Below are 14,938 nucleotides of genomic sequence, written 5' to 3' on the forward strand. Positions count from 1 at the left end.
TTGTATATTTTTGAGGTTAATTCCATGTCCGTTGCTTCATTTGCTATTATTTTATCCCATTCTGAAGATCGTCTTTTCACTTTGCTTATAGTTTCCTTTGTTGTGCAGAAGTTTTTAATTTTAATTAGGTCCCATTTGTTTATTCTTGCTTTTATTTCCAATATTCTGGGAGGTGGGTCATAGAGGATCCTGCTGTGGTTTATGTCAGAGAGTGTTTTGCCTATGTTTTCCTCTAGGAGTTTTATAGTTTCTGGTCTTACATCTAGATCTTTAATCCATTTTGAGTTTATTTTTGTGTATAGTGTTAGAAAGTGTTCTAGTTTCATTCTTTTACAAATAGTTGACCAGTTTTCCCAGAACCACTTGTTAAAGAGATTGTCTTTTCTCCATTGTATATTCTTGCCTCCTTTGTCAAAGATAAGGTGTCCATAGGTGCGTGGATTTATCTCTGGGCTTTCTATTTTGTTCCATTGATCTATATTTATGTCTTTGTACCAGTACCACACTGTCTTGATGACTGTGGCTTTGTAGTAGAGACTGAAGTCAGGCAGGTTGATTCCTCCAGTTCCATTCTTCTTTTTCAACATTGCTTTAGTTATTTGAGGTTTTTTTGTATTTCCATACAAATTGTGAAGTTATTTGTTCTAGTTCTCTGAAAAATACCATTGGTAGCTTGATAGGGATTGCATTGAATCTATAGATTGCTTTAGGTAGTATACTCATTTTCACTATACTATCCATGAGCACGGTATATTTCTCCATCTATTTGTGTCCTCTTTGATTTCTTTCATCAGTGTTTTATAGTTTTCTATATATAGGTCTTTTGTTTCTTTAGGTAGATTTATTCCTAAGTATTTTATTTTTGTTGCAATGGTGAATGGACTTGTTTCCTTAATTTCTCTTTCTGTTTTCTCATTGTTAATGTATAGGAATGCAAGGGATTTCTGTGTGTTAATTTTATATCCTGCAACTTTACTATATTCATTGATTAGCTCTAATAATTTTCTGGTGGAGTCTTTAGGATTTTATTTCAACTATTCACAACTGTATTACAGATGACCCTGGAAAAATGCTGGTGGTGGGGGTATGAACCCTCCACACAGTCCACCAATCACAAATTCTGTACTATTATAGTACCAATTTACAGAAGAAAATCCAGTGTACAAGTGGATTCACGCATCTCAAACCTATGTTGTTCAAGGGTCTGTAATTATCTATTGCTGTGTAAAATTTACTACAAACTGCTACAAACCTAGTAGCTTTAAGCAACATATATTTATTGTCCTAAAACTTCTGTGGGTCAGATGTCTTGGAGCAGATAAGCTGGCACTCAGACTCTCGCAAAGTGTTGACTGGAGTGTCTACTTTCCTGGAGCTCCAGGTTCTCCTCAAAGGTCATGTGACAATAGGCACAGTTTAGTTCCTTGCTTTTATGAAGGGAAGAGGTTGCCTCAGCTCCTGAGAGGCTGCTCACAGTTCTTTGCCACATGACAATTTCTCAAGTCCTCTCAAAAGACATTAGCTTGCTTCTTCAAGTCCAGCAGGATAAACTTTTGCTCCAGTCTGTTAAGATGGAGTCTTATATAACATAATATATTCATGACAATGGCTATTCCATGGCCTGTGCCATGTTCAGTTGGCTAGAAATAAGCAACAGGTTCTGCCCTCACTCAAGGGGTGGGAATTATTTAAAAGTGTGACTCACTATGGAGTGACCTTAGGAATTATCCACCAAAATAATTCCCAGACTAAATTTATAAACTCTAAAACCAGATTGCCTAAGCTTAAATTCTGACTCTATCCTTACTAATACTAATTATATCTGTTTCTCCATCTTAAAAGGAGACTATAGTACCTCCTCTTAAAGTTATTGTGAGTTAATATTTTTTAGCTCATTTCATTGCTACATTAAAATCACACAGTAATACCTATGTGTTGATGTCACAAGAGGCAAAATTGCCAATTATTTATTCATCACATAATCTGGGTAAGTAAAAAGAAAACTTTTAGTTCAAGTCTTTTGATTAACTATTTTAAAATAACATACAGAAGTATTTGGCAACAGGAAGTTCTATATCAGTATGCATTAAGTAAATTAATATTAGAATATCTATATAAATTTCTAGGACTTCTCTCATGGCTCAGTGGCAAAGAATTTGCCTGCCGATGCAGAAGACACAAGAGATGAGTGTTCACTCCCTGGGCCGGGAAAATCCCCTGGAGAAGGAAATGCCAACCCACTCCAGTATCATTGCCTTGAAAATTTGATGGACAGAGGAGCCTGGCAGTCTATAGTCCATGGGGTTGCAAAGAGTTGGACATGATTGAGCACACACACATATATAAATTTCTAATAAGCCAATATATTTTTACCATCAAAATTTCATACGCTGTGACTGTAAAATTGTATACTGTCATTTCTCCTGAATGATTCATATTTGCATATGTGCAAATGTGTATTCTGCCAATCACTGTAACAACATGGAAATTCCTAAAGAATATTTAAATTAGCTAACAAGATAAAAATATGAAATAATGTGCAAAATAGCAGTCAATAAATATGTTACATAATCTCGATGGTAATTGAAATCTAAGAGTTACAACTCAATAAGAGTAAGTTATGGATCGACTTCTACTAATCACCAGCCTCAGAAACTTATCTCTGCTTCCTAACACACAATTCACAAATGTTTTAACTTTTTAAATACTGCCATTCGGTAATGAGTGATAATCCTACCCTTTTAATGACCTCTCACGAGCTGACTCTAAAATCAGTTGGAAGCCCACAGAGAAGTACACAAATGCTGGTCCTAGAGATGAGGGGAAATACCCATTCTTTGGCATGTTGATCAGAACTTGGAAAGTAGAATTAAATGCAAAGGAACAAAGGGTGACTAGAGAGAAGGTATGGTATAATGAAATCAAGGGTGGGATCAGAAACAGACTCACTAAATGCACCTCTTCATTACAGCTTCCTCTCATTTGCAGTTGGGCATGTTGCTAAATATCTAGAATATACTTAAAAGGGACTAAAGTTTTCTCAGAGTCTCAGCATAATGCTCTCATTTCAAGAAAACTTCTCTACATACACATGATTTTTCGAAGACAAGTTCATATTGAAAATCAAAATGTCAAAGGAGATATATGGTTGGAGTTTAGAGGAAACGAGATGCAGTTCTCGATAGAGGAATGAATTTTAACATTGCTGGTTAATCATAGAGAAATATGCACATACTATAACAATGAAGAAAACAAATACAACATATAAGGGCACAAATAATGTAAAACTCTAAAGAATATAAAACTATTTAATAAGCATTGGACGACTGATTATACTTTTAGCTGTAGTATACAAGGAAAACTGAAATGCAATAACTTCTATTTGAGTTCACTCACAAGGGAACATGAAATATGTTTATTCCTATTCAGCTTGCACAGTATTAGAGTCACCCTGAACCCTTACTGAACCCTACAGGAGAAAAAGGGTCAAATTTATGGTTAAGATGATAGCAGTTCTTAATTGGCAATATTAATTAAAAAGTCAAAGAGTGTCAAAGATTTCTTTAAGATGGTTTATTGCTAATATGAAACTGTCATATATACTTTGCACCTAACTGATGAAAGTTGAAATCATTATTGCATAAATAGTTCATGGTTGTGAGAACTGAAAAAATTACTGGGTACCCAGAGACAAGAAAAAACATGTGTTTAATGGCTATAACTAAAATTAAGCATGAATCATTATCTGAGAAACAAATGAATGAAATGTATTAGCAAAAAATTTTAAAATGAACTAAATATTTAAGAAGGGTATAAGCTGAAGTTATCTTGAATATGGAGAAACCACAAGAGAAATTACAGAAGAAAGTATTAATGTGACAGATTTTTTATAAGGTTGAAGAGAAATGCTGTCTTTAATTAGCAAGTTCAGAAACTTTTCTAACAAAACCCTTTTATTGATCTTTCTTCTATAAATATTTACTTTTAATCTGACCCAGGCAATCAAATAAGAGATCTTCATTTTCCTCCATTAGACTTTTCACATGTCTTCACACAAGTGCTCAGATCCTTGTATTTTACAAATTAAATATGTCAATACATGTTATCATGTTATCATATGCTATTTTCATTAAAATCTCATAGAATTCTAGATGCTAAGGTTACACCAGTTTCTTTTTTCCTCCCCAAGATTATTTCAGATGACAATACATACAAAACAAATATTTTAAAATTATTAATATAAACCTAACACATATTCAAAGGAGACAGAAAAAAAAATCACAGGACAGTTTTCCAAAAAGGCTGTTCTCATGTGAACATACATTCTTAATTAATGAATAAAATGCTCAAGATTGGTAGCACCTTTTAGTAGACCAAGGTTTACTATTATTTTCCAACCTTAAGATTCTAGAGTGCATTTTAGCAAATTCATTCATTTGTGTTTATTAGGTTACTGATTCATGTGCTTAAGTGTGAGAAAAAGACAAAGAAAAAAATCACCACAATATTATAGTCTAAAAAGTTATCATTCATGTTACTTTCATACAGAGGACCCCTGTTTAAGGCCAAAAATAATAGGCCAATTGAGACTTACACTTAACATTTAATTGTATGAATAAGAATGAAAATTTAGGCCCAATAGAACAAGAATATTTTCCCCTTGATATACTGAGCATAAAAAGTATTCACATCTGTTTCACTGCTTTGCCTTCTTCATGGGCTTAAACCTGCCAAATTATTCCATTTGATTTCAGAGAATTCTCATATGGCAATCTATTTTATTTACTTTATCTTCAATAAAATGGTTCAGTGAGCATTAGCAACTCTAAGACACAAGTTTCAATCAGTCTTCAGACAAAGGCGTCAATCTATATTAGACCTACTGTCCTGTGAGTTGTAGCTAGAGAGTTAGATAAGGTAGGCCAACAGTGAAAATGTGACAGAGTCTTAATAAAGCCAAAGTAAAGAGAAAGAAAGCTCTCCCCAGGCTCTCACAGCACAGCTTACACAAGACCAGGTGCTGGATTCAACACATGAAGAGCTCCTTAATAAGGCTAACAGCTAAAGTAGGCTTCAGACTCTAACTTTATTTTACATGACACCTACAGTAATAGTTCTTTGTATTCCAGCAGATAATAGTAAAAAACTTGAAATGCCAATAGTTAAAAATGAAGTTTCATATTCACCCCCTGGATATCATAGAGGGGGAAAAAAAAACCTGAAAACACTCAAGCTGCATAGCAGTTCTACATTTTCATGCAATTACTAATATAACAGTAGTTTCAGTGAACCTTTCCTTATAAATTTGTATGACATTTTAAATACAGTTGGTGGATTAGAGTTTAACCACAAAACAATCAGTAAGTATGAGCAACAACTCATTTTGGAAAATGATATGATTAAAGACTAATTCCAAGAAATGTTGGGCAGTACTGTTAGATGTCATGAAAATGCCTCCCAAAGCACAAACTTTGTAATAAGTGATGCTGGTTCATATTTGATATAGGCTGTAAAAAGCAAATTATTGTAATGCTGCTCTTCCCAGCAAATAAGACCATTAAAAATGTACTTAACATTCAGTTGAAGTGAAAAGCAAGCCAGTTAAAATCCATATTTTGCTATTTTGTATAATGGTACCAAAAATTTTACTAGTGGATCACTCCAGGACATAAATTTGATATTACAAATGTAAACTCTCCTTTTTTTATAGGAACCAGTTTCAATTTTTCCCTTTGTAAAAAACATAATGCTGTATTTTCAGAAATTTCTCCAAAGAAGACATACAGGTGGCTAACAAACACATGAAAAGATGCTCAATATCACTCATTATTAGAGAAATGCAAATCAAAACTACAATGAAAAATCATCTCACACAGTCAGAATGGCCATCATCAAAAAGTCTACAAATGATAAATGCTGGGAGGGTGTGAAGAAAAGGGAACCCTCTTGCACTGTTGGTGGGAATATAAGTTGATACAGCCACTATGGAAGACAGTATGGAGATTCCTTAGAAAACTAGGAATAAAACCATCATATAACCTAGCCATTCCACTCCAAGTCATATACCCTGAGGAAACCAAAACTGAAAAAGACACATGTACCCCAATGTTCATTGCAACACTATTTACAATAGCTATAACATGGAAGCAACCTAGATGTCCATCAACAGATGAATGGATAAAGAAGTTATGGTACATATACACAATGGGATATTATTCAGCCATAAAATGGAACACATCCGAGTCAGTTCTAATGAGGTGGATGAACCTAGAACCTATTATACAGAGTGAAGGAAGTCAGAAAGAGAAAGATGAATATCATATACTAATGCATATATATGGAATCTAGAAAGATGGTACTGATGAATTTATTTGAAAGGCAGCAGTGGAGAAATAGACATAGAAAACAGGCTTATGGACATGGGGAGAGGGGAGGAGAGGGTGAGATGTACAGAGAGAGTAGCATGCAAACTTACATTACCATGTGTAAAATAGATAGCCAATGGGAATTTGCTATATGTCTCAGGAAACTGAAACAGGGGCTCTGTATCAACCTAGAGGGGCAGGATGGGGAGGGAGATGGGAGGGAAGTTCAAGAGGGAAGGGACATATGTACACCTATGGCTGATTCATGTTGGTGTTTGACAGAAAACGAAAAAGTTCTGTAAAGTAATTATCATTCAATTAAAAAATACATAAATTTTTAAAAATTTTAAAAAATATATAATGCTGTGTTTTTGCCCAGATTACAGTATAATCAATAGGAAGAAAATTTGGAATGACAGTTTAATGTGAATTTATACAAAAATTTGTTCTACTACTTGCTGATTCATACTTCTCAACTAACTTTCCTGGAGACTGAATGAATTATTTTTCTAACTTATACATTTCAAAGCACTGAACCCCAAATATGTGTACATATGTCTAGATGATTTCCTCACAGCTTATTAAGACATTAAAGGAGAACGATGGAAAACTAGTATGATAGATTAGTAGAATAGATTCTAAAAGCTCAGATTCCATAAAGGTAAGAGTTTTTTTGTTGTTATTGTTTTGTCTGCTTATTTGTTTTTTAACTATTTCAAACAGCTCTTCTAAAAGAGAATCAGCACCAGACTAGCACCCAGATCTACCCAGTCCTGACACTCCAACATTGATGTACTCAATGAGCAGGAGACTAGAAGAGGTCTCTGCATATTATAAAATCAGTATACCAGGTGAAACCTAAACATTTCACATTTTCTTCTCACTTAAGCCCACTTTCTCATAAACACGCACGCCTTCCCCACGGCACTTACTTTAGAGACCACATGTTCAGTATACCTGTATACTGTATTAATCTTTGTGTTTCCTGCAAAATCCAGAATAGTAATGAAGTTTGTGGAAATAATTTTCAGAGGTAGTATATAATATATTAATTATCTACTGTTACATAACAAATTACCTCCAAATTTAGCAGCTTTGGACAAAAAAAAATTATTATGTCAAACGGTTTCAGGAATCAGGAGTCCAGGAGTAGTTCCTCTAGGTGGTTTAGGCTCAGGGTTCCTCAAGAAGATGCAGTTACTGAGAGTTCCGCCCTGTCTACTGGGACAGAGGGCACAGTTTCTCACCACATGGATCTCACCAAGTCAGCTATCCTCCCCTAGAGCAAGTCATGAGTCTGAGAGGGAAAGAGAGAAGGGAAAGGGGAAGGAAGAAGGGAGGGAGGAAAGAGAAAAAAGAGAGAGAGAAAAAAAAGGAAACAAGAAAGAAACCCAAAACAGATGTCCTAATATCTTGTCTAACCCAATCTGAAAAGCAATATTTTATTACTTGTACCATATTCTAGTCAACTGGCCACAAGAAACAAGGTACATGTGGGAGGGAAAAATACAATTGTATGAAAACCAGGAGATGGTGATCATTAAGGACCATCTAAAAGGCTGCCTATCACAGCTCACCCTCTGGACCCCAAGATTCACATTCTTCCCATGTGTAATCAGTTTCAAACATATAAGTTGTACTGGATTCCTAAAGGTCATTTAAGGGTTAATTGAAATACACTTCAGATTACTGAGTCAGTGTAAGAGCAGATAATTTATAAAAACCATCCTTTAAAATATGATTCTCAAAAAAAAAATAAATAAAATAAAATGTGATTCTCAAACTGACCATTGTTCTGAATTAAGGAGGTATTTCATATATTTGAGCTTCCCTTCTCGCCTGGGAAACCTCATGATCAGAGGAGACTGAAGGGCTATACAGTTCATGGTGTCACAAATAGTCAGTCATGACTGAGTTAACTTTCACTTTCACTTTTCAAATATTTAGTGAATGTTTCTTAAGATACGATTATATGCAAGGGTACAGGTGATACACACATGATACTATCAGGAAAAGTCCTGAGTTGGCTAAAAAGGAGGAGAGTAATAGGACAAGTGTAATGGAAGAGGCAGAGATGTAAACGTGCTTTACATTTACAGAAGACAAGGGAAAAGAAACAACAGGATATACACTGACAAAGATGTGGGCAAGTGTAAGGCAAGTTCAAGGTATACACATCAGTGTAATGGGGAGAAAATGTTGGATACTAGGGTTTTGTCAGAGAATATTAAATACCAGGACATGCTGTTTTAGTCTGGTGGCTAGCCAGCTTAAAATAATGGATCAGTATTAGACAGAGAGGAATGGCCCGTTGAAACTTATACTATAAGCAGGACTGAGAATAAAATTTTACACTTAGTGACAATATTACTTTTCTTTATTAAGTCTTACATAATTAAAAAAAATTAAAATGCTAGGTTAAATTAATTTTAAATTAAGAAATTTAACTTGCTGTGGCAGATAAACTTTAGGGTGGTCCCCAGGTTCATGCCCTATATAAGTCCCTCCCCTTACATGCAGGCAGGACTATGACTTGCTTCTAACAGAATCTGGCAAAGGTTATGGGATGTTATTTCAATGGTTATGCCAATATATATACACATACATAGAGATGTAACTCTATTTTTCTAACAATTAGTAGAAACTCTCCTACTAATTTTAAAGATGCAAGCTACTATAATGTGAACTGTATATGGAGAGGGCCACATCGATGAGAACTGTGGATAACCTCTAAGACCTGTGGATCTCAATCCTATAAAAGCAATGAAATGGATTTGGCCAAAGCCCAGTAAGTTTGGAAAAAGACCCTGAACTCCAAAGGAAAATGCAGTCTAACCAATATTTTGATTGTAGCCTTGTAAGATACTAAGCTAAGCCATGCCTGGACTCCTGACCTATGGAAATTGTTAACATAATAAATGTATGCCATTTTAAGCTTTAAAATATTAGTATGAGCTATCAAAAATTCATACACATGCTAACCAAATCACAGAATGTACATTTACAAATTAACTTCTTTTTACCATTTCATGGGCCAAAGTTAGAAAGCTAGTCAGGACACTGATCAGGTGGCCTGGAAAATACAGTCAAGCTTTGAGACCCACATGATAGGGAGCAAAACAAAACTAACTTACAAAAAAAGCTTACTATTCTCTTCATGTGTATTTATACATTTAGTCCTCAAATCAACTCTAAGAAATAGGTACTATTATCTCCATTTTCCAGATTCAGAAATTAAGAGTTAGAGAGTTTAAATGACCTATCTAAGGTTTCACATATGGTAGGTTTGTTTTTGAGTCATAATTCAAATCTAAGCAATCTGATTTCCAAGCTTACATTCTCAACAGCTATATGCTACAGCCTCTGTATTTACAGTTTTATTCAGTCTGTTTCATTTGACCGAAAAATACGTGCACACCACACATTTGAACCACTTGTCCAGTCCCTCCTTAGCCAAATCATCTTCCTGTATAGTTCACTTACTTTTAAATAATTTGAAAATTAGAGCAAATATTTTGTCAGGTGTGATGCCTAATTTTTACAATTTATGAAACTTATAGCAATATGTATAAGTATGTGAATGAAGTTTTTTCTGCTCCACTGAAATAACTGATCTTTTATTTGAATTTAATACTCTTACAATAGAAACTCTGGAAATAACTGTAAATATTATGAAGTAAAATACGCACATATACGTACACACTTTAAGTAACCATTTACCCATATACACAATCTCAGTTGGAAGCTGTGTGGAATACTTTAGTTCCTATTTAGTATAATCTAGGTCAGGTTCTGTAAACCTCTATGAAAGGTAAAATGGGGATAATCGTTTGAAAACAAATATTCACTTAAGGGATTTCTGGAGGGAAAGGAACAGAAGAGTGGAAAAGAAAGAAGAAAATGAGTATTTCTTGAAAATAGCTGTGCATTTTAATACATACACAATTATGTACCCTTCTGGGAAAAAGACTCTATTTTCTAAAAGTCATTTCTTTCAGGGTTCCGTGATGTTCACTCTCAGGTAACTCCTACTTATAAATCTAAAATTTCCCTGCTATTACTAAAACAAATGTCCTATTACTACTCCACAAATGAGAATTTAATATTAAAGGTCTCACAATGACAGGATATATCAACATAACCATTATCCATAGTAAGAATAAATAACAGAAGAAAAAAAAGATTGCGTGTAAGCAGATCTGAGTTCTAATAACTCATAATTATTTATTATTAGCTATAATATCACAATAAGCTACACCATTTTTTCCAAGTCCTTGAAATTCTTTGCCAAAACTTTCAGTTTCTCCACTTACTAAATAATGAATACAATGGCCACCTTACTTACATCATAAAAAATGCAACAGTAAAATTAATGAGTTCAATGAAAAAGTAAAATGAAGTAAAAAGTTATCAAAATGTTTCCAAAATTTTAAATGCTAAATACATGTGGAGTCATTCTTCTTGTTTGTGGGACTTCCATGGAATGACAGAGGATGAGTTGGTTGGATGGCATCACTGACTTGATGGACATGAGTTTGAGCAAGCTCCGGGAGTTGGTGATTAACAGGGAAGCCTGGCATGCTGCAGTCCATGGGGTCGCAAACAGTCAGACAGGACTGAGCAACTGAACTGAAATGATTTTGCTTGTATGTCTGATAGAATTATAAAGTTGGTACAAAACAAGCAAAATTCCATAGGCAAAACAGTACCTGAGAAATAACTGACTACATGATTCAAGTACATTGACAAAATTCTCTCAGGGAAGATACAGAGCATCTATCTAGATAAAGTTTTAGAAATGGCTACAGCAATTCAGGCATCACAGCTAGGATCCTGAGACCCATCCTACATTTTTTGGTGAACCCATTTGATAAAGAATTATGATGTGGCATGGGCAAGAAAAAATAGTAATTTTAAGAAGTCAGGGCATCAGGGTTCCCCTTTCTTTGGGAGTGAAGACTAGAGAGGGAAATGATGTAAACAACTCATCTAGAATTTTTTTTTTTTTAGTTTTCTTTTTGTAACTATATTATTAAAACTTTGGCCTCCTATAACATAATTGCTTGACTGATACCATAATCAAGAAATGACACTGAAAACTAACTTCACAGAGACATCATACAGTAAGAGTGAGAGATAAAATCTGCATCTCTTGGAACTGCAGCTCATACTATCTCTGTGGTCCTTGTTTCATAACAAACAATGGAGTTCAATTTCTCTAAACTGGCACTATAAATATCAAGGAAAACTACCGTTATATTGAAAGAAGTATAATATTAAAAAAATAAATGATTTCTAAATAGCTGACTTGCTAGATCTCAAGAAGTTTATTTAAAAAAATCAAACTTTCAAGAAGAAATCATTAGTAGTATCTTATTCTCCTTAGTTTCTGACATTTCTAGATTCTCCTAAGTATCAACTGGATCTTAATAAAATAGTATTGAAAACATCAGTATAAATAGGCCAGCATAATGGTGACAGAAAATACTTCAAGTGCTTTTCTTGTCTAATCATTTATTCCCAATACTTCAAAATCAAATTCACATTCTTCATAAATTCATGTTAATTTTCAAAAGACAAAGTGAGATCAGGAAGAAGAGATCAGGTTTAAAAGGAAGAAGGAGCACAATAAGAAATGAAATAAAAAGCCCAAGAGAAGAAACAGTGGTAAAAACTCCTATTGCCAGGCATGATATGTCTCTATGGTTCACTGATAGTTTTTGTGTTTTTTTTAAACCTTTGAGCAAAGATACTTATCCAAAAACTTAAAGGACAAAATAAGCTTTAGAAAAACAAAAATAAGCACAATGAATGAAAGAGACTTATCACCAAAAGGCCACTTACCTATTTCTCCCAGATCTTCAAGAAGACTTGCAAGTCAACCTTGATATGGAGCCCAAGGTAAATTCAATTCCAGTATCACATTAGAGCAGCCCTGTTAATAGAGACGAACAATTGTCACTGTTTTGAAAACTAATTTTTCATTTATGTCCCAATTAGTTCAAGGATTTCACCATAAAACATACTAAACCTGAAGGTAAGTATAAAGCATTCATTGCTTTGGGAATCTTCAAACGTGTATAAAATTGCTTTCCTACATTTTGGAAAACTTTAAAGCCACTGTTTGGTACAAAGTAAGGACCACAGCAATAGCACTGAGCACACTTTCAAGAAACACAGACTTGACTTCCCATTCTTATCCTGATTTTCCAGGTTTAAACTTTTGATGATTAAATTCTGCAATTTATAAGAATAAAATTATTTATGTCTCAAGGGTCCCAACTGAAAACATGACTGATTTCAATTGCCTCTTCAACACACACTTCATGAGTTTTGTAGGTCTTTCCACAATTAACAAACTGATAGTAAGCATTTCTTCTCCCAGGTCAGAAGGTGTCTGATAGCCACTGGGGAAGAGTGGAGAAGAACTACTAATAGCTCCAGAAAGAATGAAGTAGCTGGGCCAAAGCAGAAATGATGCTCAGTTGTGGATGTGTCTGGTGATGAAAGTAAAATCTGATGATAAGAACAGTACTGCATAGGAACCTGGAATGTTAGATCCATGATTCAAGGTAAGTTGTGAGTGGTCAAGCAAGAGATGGTGAGAATAAACATTGACATCTTAGGAATCAGTGAACTAAAATTGACAGGAATGGGCAAATTTAATTCAGATGACTATTATATCTACTACTGTGGGCCAGAACCCCGTAGATGAAATGGAGTAGCTCTCATAATTAACACGAGTCTGAAATGCAGTATTTGGGTGCAACCTCAAAAATTACAGAATGATCTTGGTTCATTTCCAAGGCAAGCCATGCAATATTAGAGTAATTCAAGTCTATGCCCCTACCACAGTTAGTGAAGAAGCTAATCAGTTCTATGAAGACCTAGAAGACTTTCTAGAACTAACACCAAAAAAAAGATGTTCTATTCATCACTGGAGATTGGGATGCAAAAGCAGGAAGTCAAGAGATACCTGGAGTAACAGACACGTTTGGCCTAGGAGAACAAAATGAAGCAGCACAAAGACGGACAGAATTCTGCCAGGAGAATGTACTGGTCATAGCAAGTACCCTTTTTCAGCAACACAAGAGATGACTTTACACATGGACATCACCAAATGATCAATACCAAAATCAAATTGATTACATTCTTGTAGCTGAAGATGGAGAAGCTGTATACAGTCAACAAAAACAAGACCTGGAGCTAACTGTGGCTCAGATCATCAGGTTCTCATAGCAAAATTCAAGCTTAACTAAAGAAAGCAGGGAAACCACTAGGCCGGCCAGGTACAACTTAAATCAAATCCCCTATGAATATGCAGTGGAGGTGACAAATAGATTGAAGGTATTAGATGTAATCAACACCGTGCCTGGAGAACTATGGGTGGAGGTCCATAATATTGTACAGGAGGCTGCCAACAAAACTATCCTAAAGAAAAAGAAAAGCAAGAAGGCAACGTGGTTATCTGAGGAGGCCTTGCAAGTAGCTGAAGAAAGAAAAGGGAAAAGCAAGGGAGAAAGGGAAAGAAACATGCAACTCTGATTGCTAGGGACCACATGGAAAGCTGCAGGGAGACTAAACCTACGTCTGCAACAGCAAAGAGTATCATGTTCAATTAGCACTGAAAATGATGAATGACATCATACACCATGCTCACTGAACATTTAGGCATTGCAGTAATTTTATTTAAATCATTTCCAAACACTTTTGGCTGAAAAATCCTTTCTTCCAATGGAAACTTGGTGAGAGGTGAATTAATTAGGCAGATAAAAATGAAATATTCTGACTGAGTCAGGATCCCAAATACTCAGTACCACCACTATTCTTTCACCAGTTACCCTGGGGGTATTCTAGGAAGCTTATATATATACTGCAAAGCATAACTTGAAACCACAGTTTTAGTTAATCTTAAGTATTACATAACTCAAAGTTACAAAAATACAGGTAATTCAAACTCCTATTCTTAGCATTCTAGCATTCTTTCTCTGTTGCTTCTGTTCTCCATAATTCTCTCAATGACAAATTTTGCATAGGAGGAGACTCCACCCTTGACTTTACTTATGTTAATCTTTCTTCTCCAATCATTTCTTGCCTGTTATATGCCACCAACAAAAAAAAAATTCTTATGAAAATGTAGCAGCCTAAATTGTTTTCTAATTCCATACTGACTTATTTTTCACTTCACCATATTCACAGATATCAATTTTTCCTAAATCAACCTATAAATTCTAGATTTTCAAATAAAATCTAAAAATCCATTTTAAAGTATAAGTTACAAAATGTCTATTATTATCAAAGTTAAGTTAAAAAATGAAGGGCAAACAGAAGAATCTCACTCTATCAAATATTAGGATACACAACAAATTCAGGGACAGACACAGAGATACAGAGTTCAGAAATAAATTCACAGGTCAATGATAACTTTATATACGATAAAGATGATATCAAAAGTAAAAGAAAAAGTTGGTGCTGACTCATTGTACAGAGAAAGAAAAATAGTCTCAGAATATGGCAAAAACTTAGCTCCTTATTTTACATCATATATAAATTTGAAATTTAACTAAAGAGCC

At 34.6% G+C, this 14,938-nt stretch overlaps 1 protein-coding gene across 6 annotated transcripts in view; it reads right to left on the reverse strand.

The window, feature by feature from the left end:
* The window catches only part of FOXP2 (forkhead box P2), a 632,418-nt gene that overhangs the window by 415,148 nt on the left and 202,332 nt on the right, over positions 1 to 14,938 (reverse strand). For all 6 annotated transcript variants that reach the window (XM_065939060.1, XM_065939065.1, XM_065939064.1 and 3 more), the window contains one exon: positions 12,210 to 12,300. The gene's annotated coding sequence lies outside the window, so the exon portion shown is untranslated. The remainder of the gene's footprint in view (positions 1 to 12,209; positions 12,301 to 14,938) is intronic.

The sequence above is a fragment of the Muntiacus reevesi genome, chromosome 6, assembly GCF_963930625.1.
Source record: "Muntiacus reevesi chromosome 6, mMunRee1.1, whole genome shotgun sequence".
NCBI lineage: Eukaryota > Metazoa > Chordata > Mammalia > Artiodactyla > Cervidae > Muntiacus > Muntiacus reevesi.